The sequence below is a fragment of the Sminthopsis crassicaudata genome, chromosome 2 (genome assembly GCF_048593235.1).
Source record: "Sminthopsis crassicaudata isolate SCR6 chromosome 2, ASM4859323v1, whole genome shotgun sequence".
In the NCBI taxonomy this organism is placed as follows: domain Eukaryota; kingdom Metazoa; phylum Chordata; class Mammalia; order Dasyuromorphia; family Dasyuridae; genus Sminthopsis; species Sminthopsis crassicaudata.
The window spans coordinates 194,473,147-194,484,284 of NC_133618.1; the positions used below are offsets into that span (position 1 = coordinate 194,473,147).

At 34.4% G+C, this 11,138-nt stretch overlaps 1 protein-coding gene across 23 annotated transcripts in view; it reads right to left on the reverse strand.

Annotated features, from left to right (window-relative positions):
• Positions 1-5,600, reverse strand: part of MYT1L (myelin transcription factor 1 like) — a 693,632-nt gene extending 688,032 nt beyond the window's left edge. For 16 of the 23 annotated variants that reach the window (XR_012486139.1, XM_074288028.1, XM_074288023.1 and 13 more), the window contains exons 1-2: positions 3,898-4,384; positions 2,371-2,634 (exon numbers count right to left, since the gene is read on the reverse strand). The gene's annotated coding sequence lies outside the window, so the exon portion shown is untranslated. Of the gene's footprint in view, positions 1-2,370; positions 2,635-3,897; positions 4,386-5,575 lie in introns of those variants that run through there. The other 7 variants (XM_074288034.1, XM_074288033.1, XM_074288031.1 and 4 more) reach the window with 4 other exon arrangements.
• Between the last annotated feature and the right edge of the window lie 5,538 nt (positions 5,601-11,138).

The window sequence follows — 11,138 nt, forward strand, 5'->3', positions numbered from 1 at the left end:
ATATACTTTTATATATGTAAAATATATATAGTATTTTTTCTTTCACCATCTTCAAAATGTCTAACTGTGACCATTAAAACCCCCTCTTGCTTCTACCTCAATGAGCAGAATCATTAAGGTGATGAAAGTAAGCCATTTTCACATTGCCAGTAAACTAGTAGGAAGTCAGTCACTGCTGAATGTAATTGCTATCAGCAGCGGACAGCTCCCGGTGCTGAAAGGGAAAGGCAGAGAAACCTCTTTCACAATAGCTCACTCCACCAGCCTTTGAAAAATCACAGCAAAACTGAATGAGGTGGCAAGTGTTCAGGCTGAATAGCACTGTCTACAGAACAATGGCAGCCAACTCCAAATCCTACTATAATCACATTAATGAGATTAATCAGTGAATTAGCAGCAGTCAAATGTCAGGGTGGCAAGGAGGAATCCAACCAAGCTTGGTAATTAACTTTTTTTTTTTTTTTTTTTGGGGGGGGGGGTTGAGGAAAGGGAGAGAACATCCACAGTGCTATCTCCTAGCTTTTGAAAAGTTGATAATTTTCCTTTGGAAAACCCTTGAAACAATTTGTCAATAAATAGAAGGTAAAGACAGCCTCTATTTAACTCAGAGGTTTCAACCTCTCTCTCTCTCTCACACACACACACACACACACACACACACACACACACACACACACACACACACACCACAGAGGTTGGGTGTCAGGTAGAATGATTACTTAACTGCCACTGCTTGTCAGAAGTCTATGATAGGAAAATAATACTTTTTAATACTTATTTGGCACATAACTTAAAAAAAAAAAACTCCTGGCATTCAGATGTTATAATGGATTTGTTTCTGTTGTTTCTGTTGTTTCTCAAACAAATTTCTGTTACAGCAGAAATTTTTAAGCAAATTTTTACAAAAAGCTTTCCAGATTTTTTAGTGAGACTGAATCAGATACTCTCACATTTAGGCCAATTAGCAGAAACAAAACTTCTTTTCACCAGAAATTCAGAACTCATCCCTATTTTACTCTAACAAGGACAAAGTGTTTAAATAATTCAGATACAGGGTCCTCAAGATAGGAAAACTCTATAGGTCAATGGTACCCTTTCAAAAAGAAAAGAAAAAGAATATTGTATAAATTTTCCTTCCATCTTTACAGTAATCACATTGCTACCTTTAAAAAAAACAGTTTTAAAAAATAGTATGAGTATTAGATGTTGAATGTTTGAAAAAGAATTCCTATTGCCTATAGCATCTCTCTTGCTAATGTCTAAGTCTGTGTTCACTATAAGGATTTTTTTCATCATGTGAAGTATAATCTTGATCAATGAGAAATGAAAATAGCATAAAGAGTTTTGTTATGAAATCTTATTTTCAATGTATTCTCTAATACTTACTCTCAGGTAATTCTTCTGGATAAGTTATTACTAAATTTCAAAGTTTCACTGCTTATTTTTTCTTGGTAGCTGCTGTGATGTTTACTGAAGCTTTGTTAGCTCATTCTGAACTGTGTGGAAGCTAAAGTATGCAGCTTGAAGTTTTGGCATAGTAAGTTCAATAGCAATATACATACATATATTTCATATATATATATACATATATATGTATATATAAATCACAGTAATTGTATTATATATGAAATATATATTAGTGGAATACATCTCAGCCTATTCTAAACTCCAAACTAACAGGCTGAATATTTTTAAAATAAGCTTTTATTTTACTTTGGAAGTTTGAACAATGCTTTGTTTTCTTCACAATATATATTATTTTTAGTAAAAATTCTAGTTCTTTTTAAAGAAATACAATGTTTTATTTGTTACATAGTATTTTTTTCTGGGAAGTTTTGTTTCAGCCTCTTCATATAATTCAGTACTAGATTGCATATGCAGCAAGTTTTTCATAAACAATACCATACTTAATTCATAAAACCCAATGTCTGCTATTTTAAAGTCTTTACTGGATCTCTAAAACTGCTGTAACCCAGAAACATTCCAACTAATCAGCTATGATAGAACAACTTTGAAAGATAAAACAATGTACATTTCAGCACCAACTTCTAACAATCTATAGAACAAAATCTTACCAGTTTAAGTTCAAGATTTAAACTGTTAGAACAGATATAGACACATGCACATACACATACTTCACAAAAGCACTCATATTGCACAGTAAGTTAAATATAAGTTCAATTGTTCATAACTGCATTGGCTTACATGACAGAAATCAAGAGAAAACCCTGCTCCACTACAACTTTGAAAGGATGACGAGTAATAAAGCATACCACCGACGAGAACCAGAAAGGCTGTTCTTTTTTCTTCTGTGAATATTAAAATGATACCCCACATTCCAGGGATTAAAAAAAATTAAAATACACCCACCAAAACTGAGCAAAATGCAGGGGAACTTCAAGAAGAGTGCAGGGGAAAGATCTCTCCCTCTGTTTAGTGTGCAGAAGCTTAAGGGAAAAAAAAAAATGTCGCCTGGGCAGGAATGACAAATGCAGCACGATAGGCTAGCAGGCCTAAGGGATCTGTTTTACTTCCACATACATCCTCTAATGCACGCACTCCCACTCATCCTCTCGATATGCTTTTTTTTTCCACATTTTTTTCACCAGCTCCAAATCCCCGGCATATGACCTTCTGTTAAATAGATAAAAAAAAAAAAAAAATTTGCTTATCAGTCATGCAAATGAGGCTGAATTCATTTTCCACAACAGATGGCCTCATAGATAATGATGATGGAAGAGAGAAAATTGAATGTCTCTCACAAGGTGGCCATGGCAACCGAGAGCAGAATAATATCAATAATAAGCTCACTGCATAATAAGGTTGTCAATCCCACAAATCAAAGTCTCCAGCTAAATCAGGTATACCACTCCAGCTAGTTATCAGGTAAATAAAGAACTATATTTTATTTTACAGTGACCATGAAGAAAACAAATGGAATTCTAGGCCACTGTTGGGGTGCAGGGATTGATGGAAAGTGCAGAAGAAGGGGAAAACTGTGAATAATTTTTTCTTTACTTTTTTATTATATTTTATTTAACATATAAGATTTCATGAAAGATATTTCTAATAGCAATGCTGATATTTGAATCTTGGTGTGCTGGGATCTTTTTCTCTCTTACTCTCTCTCTATCCCCCTTACTCTCCCTCTTCTGATGTGGTGCCCTGCATTGATGCAATAGCAGCTCGCCTCAGGCTTCTACCTTGGCTCCCTGGGGGCCATCCTGCAAAATGAATCAGCAGCCATCCTGAGCAGACTGATTAAAATGAAAATGGCAAGGCACATGTCTGGGCGGAACTAGAGCTGAGCTTTGCTGCCTGTCTGGCAAGCATGCTCAATATAGCTCTTGCTAATAATGGCTTACTGCCTTTCGTTTTTTAAAAAAGGTATCACCATCTTTCCCCCTCAAAAATATAATGGTGCTGGGGTAGGGGGTGGGGGTTCTTCTATTTTTTTTTTTTTTTGCTACACTTACACTGCCTGCCTGACATGCCATAATTGTGAAAACGCACTTAGTCCAGTATTTCCCTGGTGGGGGTGGGGTGGGGTGGGTGGTGGAATGGCATGGGGGGGGTAGGGAGGGTTTCTTCACAGATGCAAGCTGGCTGAAAGACCAAGACAACATTTAAACACATGAGATGCAACAATCTCCTACAAAATCACAGGCAACAGACCACAAAAGAAAAATTCCAGCTTTCAACCTCACATGCACTTCATTGAAGCCTGGGAAAAGCAGCCTAGGCAAAAATGGTTTCCATTTCAAGTGCTTGCCAATGTGATGCTAGTGCTTCAAAAATGGAACAACACAGAAAAGTAAGAACAATCAGTACTCACACAATGAAATATTTGTAAAACAAAACAAAACAATATTTAAAAGAAATAAAACCTCAACTTACATGTGCAACACCCTCTCTTGAACTGTATTTTTTGATCTTCCTTTGAATTTTCTTACGTGCTTGTTCAATATTACATTGGCATTCAACTAGTATATAAAACCTTATAAAAACAATTTAAAGAGTGGAACTATTTTAATTTTACTACAGATAATTAACAGATTCCATATAGATCACTTCTTCTTTTACAGTGTTCCTTTCAGATGAAAGCAAGCTATCAGATTAGCTTTCCCGACCCCTCATTTAGTTTTGATTTAGTTTTGTTTCAGAAACAAAGAGCTGATTATGAAGATCGGAACACACACTCATATGCCTTTTTATTTGCCCTTAGTTAATTCCAATTTCTAAGACATGACTCTTTCCTGCTGCACTCTAGCCCTGTTGCTGCAGTGTGAATCAGAAATCAATAGAACTGCTCTCATGGATTCTTTACTCGGCAAAGGAACTGCAGCTGACTGTGCTCACACTCACTTGCTCCCTCCTCCCTCCCTCTCCCTCTCTCTCTCTCCCTCTCTCCCTCTCTCTCTTCCTCTCTCTCTCTCTCTCCCTCTCTCTCTCTCTCTCTCTCTCTCTCTCTCTCTCTCTCTCTCTCTCTCTCTCTTCCTCTCTCTCTCTCTCTCTCTCTCTCTCTCTCTCTCTCTCTCTCTCCTCTCTCTCTCTCTCTCTCTCTCTCTCTCTCTCTCTCTCTGTCTCTCTCTCTCTCTCTCTCTCTCTCTCTCCTCTCTCTCTCTCTCTCTCTCTCTCTCTCTCTCTCTCTCTCTCTCTCTCTCTCTCTCTCTCTCTCTCTCTCTCTCTCTCTCTCTCTCCTCTCTTCCTCTTTCTTTCCTCTCCCTCCTTATCTCCCTCCCTTCCTCCCTGCTTCCATTTCTTTCTCTCTCTCTCCCTCCCACTACACCACACACACACACACACACACACACACACACACACACACACACCTAATGACGTCTGTGCAGCTTTTACAGCTGATTGGGCATTGAATCGGATGTTCTATGGAGCTAAGACTGGGAATCATTTACAGTCTGTGGGGGGAAAATGGTAGCTTGTATTTTCCTGTCTCTAGGAGGCTTGAAACTGAGTTTCCCCAGACAATCAGCTATATACTATTTAAGGACAGTTCTCCAGAGTCTATGTGATTACCATGGAGTAAAAAAATCACAGTCCAAAATGATCATACAACTATGATACACCACTCTACTTCATTGGGATTTGTTTCCATTTTATAAAGGACAAGACGTTCACAGAAAAATAAGCAAAAAAAAAAATATGCATGGAAGTGAATGATGCTTGAGTAAATTAATGAGAGAATATGTCATTTAAGATATTTAAAAGCATTATGCCAAAGACAAATATATATATATTTATAAAATAAAAATATAAACATCTATCTGCTACATGATATTCTTAACAAAGCAGCAATAGACTTAGTTCTATAAGCTACAATAACCTCAAAATGTATTATAACACTAAAGGGAAAAATCTACCTGATTCCAGGTAATAAATTTCAAAAACATAGATTTACATTTATATATTACACACATGATTTTCTGTGGGCATACTAAGTATGCTATATTTGGCATTTACTCATATATTCACATATAATATATATACATGCATATATGTGTATGCATATACATGCACACATACCATTATATCTATACAAGCATATTGTTTTGGTTACCTGAAGCTGTAGCTGTCTCTCACAAACAGGAAAATACTAAGTTGATGATCATAGAATCTAATCCTTTATTCCCAAGATAAGGTATTCCTGGGATTTCTAGCATTGAAGAACACCTCCCCCACCATACTGTCAATGTATTTCAACCTCAATTTATTGACAGCAACTGCCCCAGCCTTAGTCTGGCTCCATCGAAGCATTTATATTCCCTCTTCTCAGCCCTTCTCAGCCCTCCGTGTTTTTCAGGGTTGAGAATGCCAGTACTCGACCAGCTTAAGAGAAATAATGTCTGGGGAAAAAAACAACAACAATGAATCAGAGCCACAAAATATGACAATGGAATAACATTGCTGTCTACATTTTACACTTCCATTTTAGTTGCACTTAATAAAATCCAATTTAAAAGAATAAAATTAAAATCAACTGATTTTAAAAAACAATACAATAATGCCCTTCAAGAAATTTAGGGCCAAAGGCTGAAGTGGTGGATGGAGTAGGATGGTGGTTATAGCCCATATAGGTCTAATATCTCCTTGGAGTTAGCAATTAGACCACAATAATATTTTTCCTCCAAATATTTATCTAATTTCTGCTTCAATAATTTATAATATGCTTTTTGCTGCCCTTGGCAATTTAATCCACATATGAGATATTCTCTTTCTTTTTTTTTTTTTTTTTTTTTTTTTTTTTTTTTTTTTAAAGCTAGATACTTTTTAGACTCATGACCTGCTTACTTTATTTCTTTGGTTACTAGAGAGAAAAAATTTATCTATGCAGCCATTTCCAATGGATATACCTTTAAACTAAGAACAAAGAAAATAAATTCCAGACATTAAGTGGCTTGATGTATGGTGTTCATTGTCTAATGACAATAACAAACCACATCTGTGATCACAAGACATGCCCTTTGATCATGCTGCCTAATGATAGATCAGTGTCTTTTAACTTAAGGAGAACACTTCCTATTCTTTATAAAATCTCCACTTAAAAAAAAAAAAAAAGAGAGAGAATTAATTTCCTGGTATGTATTTAAAGTATCTTTGCATGTGTAAGTTTGTGTATGTGCCAATTTTCCCCTACACATGTATGAAAACATCAAGATTTTTAACTTATTTACTTGATTGTACATTCTCCAAAAGAAAAAAAAAAGAAGAAAAGAAGAAAAGAAGAAAGAAGAAGAAGAAGAAGAAGAAGAAGAAGAAGAAGAAGAAGAAGAAGAAGAAGAAGAAGAAGAAGAAGAAGAAGAAGAAGAAGAAGAAGAAGAAGAAGAAGAAGAAGAAGAAGAAGAAGAAGAAGAAGAAGAAGAAGAAGAAGAAGAAGAAGAAGAAGAAGAAGAAGAAGAAGAAGAAGAAGAAGAAGAAGAAGAAGAAGAAGAAGAAGAAGAAGAACTGGAACAGGCTTCCTAGTAAAGAGAAATTTTCCTTTTTGCGTATCATTACTTCACAACAATGTTATGAATTAACTACAATGATAGTATTGTATAAGCTAACTTTATTAGAGAAAATTATAACCATACAGGTGTGTAGAAACCATGTCTATATGTATAAATCAATTCAAAAGACAATGTTATGAATTAATGAATGAAAAGGCATTAAGTATTTATTATATGTCTGACACTGTGCTAAGCACTGGGAATACAAATACAAGTGATCAATACAAATACAAGGTAGTCCTTGACTTCAAGGAGCTTAGGTTCTGATAGGGAAGAAATGTACAAGTCTAGTAACAGTGATATGGGTTTTGGAAAATGAAAGCAAAGGTAATGGGAGATATCATAAAGCAATTGATTGACATATCATTATAGGACAAGTAGTGCTACTTTGATTACTGTTTTTAGTAAGACATGAAAAGTGGAAGTGGGGAAGAAATAAGGAAATTAAAATGGCATAGGAGATGCCCAGACTAATTGAAATCTAGTTAATGCTCACCAATCTGAGGTCAGAGTCATAGGAATTAGATTTTTTAGATGGAGATGGGAAACAGAGAGAATATACATTATTGAGAGAAGAGAAATTTTAGGGACTAGAAAAATATCATGCTTAAAGTTATTATGGACCAAAACGGTGTCACAGTTTTATAAAAATGTTTCCTACTTCCCTGAGTCTAGGGTGAATCTACAATACACATAGAGAATCTATCTATAATTTTTAAAACCATTTTCTCCTACTTGGTGACAAAAACACTTCAGGAGTAATCTTGTATAGGAATTTTCTCATTTTTTAAAGGATTTCTGTCTAATTATTACACTCTTTGAATTCTTATTATATAGTGTAGCCAAACTAGCTTCCTTGCTAGTACTCACATTTCAGTACATTTTATTATCATTTCTGTGCTTAGGCTTAGGTCATCCCCCATGCCCAGAACACACTCCTTCCTCCCTTCTACTTCTTAGAATTCTGAATTTCCTTCAGTATTCAGCTAAAACTTTTTTGCTACATGACAAGTTTTCTGATCTCAGTCACTATTGTGTTATTTTGACATATTTTGCATACAATTATATGTATACATTTGGTTTTCCTTGATAATGTATAAGCTTTTTGATGGCAAAGATGGCTTCATCTTTTTCTTTGTATCCCTGGATCTAAGTATAGTTCCTGGCACAAAGAAGAAGGCAGTTAATAAATGATTGTTGATTGAATAACACTTCTTAACTTATATAAATGTTTTATAACTATTTCATGTGTATTGGTCTCATTTTCCCAGGGAAACTTTAAGATTTCTGAGAGTGTGATATATTCATGTTTTATATATATATATATATATATGAAACATGAACATATATATATATATATATATGTACCTATAGTTTCTAGTAGAATGCTGAGAATATGAAATGTTTAGTAAATATTTATTAACTATCATGTAAATGAGGGATTCTATTTGGGTTATTTGGTACTACAAGACAGAGGTAGGAGAACAGATGGAAGTTTAAAAAAGAACTTATTCTTTTCCCTTTCCTGTTCCTTGACCACCCCACTCTGACTAACCAACCAATAGCTTCATATTTTAAGGCACAATGGGATACGGACGGATGTTTTAATTTGAAGATAATTTTTGTCTCCCATCAGCTTCAACCAAGGTAATACTTTGAAACCGGGATCCACTATTTTATATATATGTATACATATTGTTAGTCAAATGCATAATATTATGGCTTCTGTCTCTGATCTTGTCCTTATTCCTTCTTTTATATAGCATCAAGATCACTAAGACCCACTCTGATTTAAAGCATTGGGAATTACTTGATGTTGATGACAAGTGTTTGGGAATAGGATCCAAATGTCATAATTTTTCTCACCAAGAGCTTATGTTCATCTCTTTGACCTTGTTACTTGCCAGATCAACCAGATGTTACAAATGACTTGTAAGGAGTAGCCAAATTCTGTTGGGATTGGCTTTTGGCCCACAGGAACCAGAGAAGTCCTAAAAAGGAGAAATAGGAAGCTTATAAAGTGGTGAGATCTCCTCTACTACAGGATCTGGCTTTTTGTGGCTTTGCAATTTAGGCTGAAGCAGACTCCTTGACTCCTTCTAACCACATACCCAACCTTCAGGCTGACTTTGAGCCTAATCATATGTTTTTTTTAACATATTTCTGATGTCTTGAATATATATGTATATATGCATGCACATACTGTACACACACACACACATATATATATATATATATATATATATACACACACATATACACATATACATACACACATCCCAACTCTGGTTATTTATTTAACTATGTGACCTACCATGGATAAGTCATTTCCTCTTCCTGTAACCTTATTCACTCAAGTATAAAATGAAGCAATTCAGCTAGAGGAATTTCTAAGGTTCATTCTATCTTATGCTCTAAAGCAGTGGTTCTCAAAGTAAAGTCCAGAGAATCCTGAGAGCCTCTGAAACCCTTTTAAATGCTCTACATATTCAATTTTAGTTTTTACTTTTAATATGGTAAATATCTACAAATATACCTGACATAAATAAAAACTCTTTGGACAGATTCTCAATAATTTTAAATAGCATAAAGAAAAACTGAGGACAAAAGTTTGAGAACTATTACTCTAATTCAAAAAATTGTAAATTTTAAAGGAGGCAATGTGATTAAATGGAAAGAGTTAAAAACAGTTAAACGATATGTTTTTCAGTCCTAGTTTTTTTAACCCCTCAATTCCTATGTCCTCATTTATAAATCAGGGATAATAGAGCACAAATTAAAAACTTTACAGGATTTTGATATGGGCACATTTTATATCTTTAAGTGCTATAACAAGTAGTAGCTATTATTAATTAGCATCACCTGACCTAAAATATTATTGATTGAGTTAACTTAAGATGGATGGAAATGTCTCTAGAATGAAATTCTGAAGAAAAAATAAAGAACTTTGATGAAAATGAATAGGGGGACATTGTCTTGGATATTGACATGGATACTCAAAGGGATCATTGACCAATAAAGATTTTTAAAATAAATTCATATATGGAAGCAAAAATTAATATTGGAGAATGAATATAAAAGTTTTACTTAGGCCCCAAAGAATAGCACAAGGAACACTAAATCTAAGAATTAATAGAGATGAGTTTTCCTCATTTCATAATAAAATGTATGTGCATGTATATATGTGTGTATATTGTACACATGCATGTTTAAATTATGTTGGGAATAGAGGAGAATAAAAAAGGAATGCTACTTAAGGTTGAAAAGATAATGATAATAGACACCAGAAGAATGCAACGCTTCTCAATTCTTAATTGGCAGTTTTTATTAGTAGAATAATCTTTAGAATAGCAATTATAGAAAAAATATGGGAAAATGGGGAATTTATGATCAAGAAAATAGGGAAATAATAAAGGAACAAGTAGGTATTCTTTAACCATTTGTCATTGACTGCTAAATTTCAGTCAATGATCTTTTGAAAAATCATGGAGAAGAGGGTAGCTGCCCTTGGACAAGAGAAGAGTTAAGTATTGTCTTGATTTTGAAAATTATTAACTATTTTTAATTGAAGAAATCAGTCATTTCTAGTCATATACAATGCTCTAAATTACTATTGATTAGAGAAATGCAAATTAAAACAACTATGAGGTACTGCCTCACCCTATCAGGCTGCTTAAGATGACAAGAAAATATAATTATAAATATTTGAAGGGTTGTGAGAAAACTGGAACACTAATGCTGGTGGATTTGTGAATTGATCCAACTGATCTAATTCATCCAACTCTACTGGAGAGGAATTTGGAACTATGCCCAAAGGGCTATAAATCTGTGCATACCATTTGATCCAGCAGTATCACTACTGGGTCTATATGCCAAAGAGATAGTAAAAGAAGGGAAAGGACCCACATATGCAAAAAATGTTGGTAGCAGCTTATTTTGTTTTGGCAAGAAATTGGAAATTGAATGATTGCCTATCAATTAGAGAATGGTTTAATAACTTATGGTTCATTAAAGTAATGGAATACTATTGTTTTATAAGAAAAAACATACAGGAAAGATTTCAGAAAAGCCTGGAAAGACTTGCATGAACTGATGTTAGGTGAAGTGAGCAGAACCAGGCAAACATTGTTCATT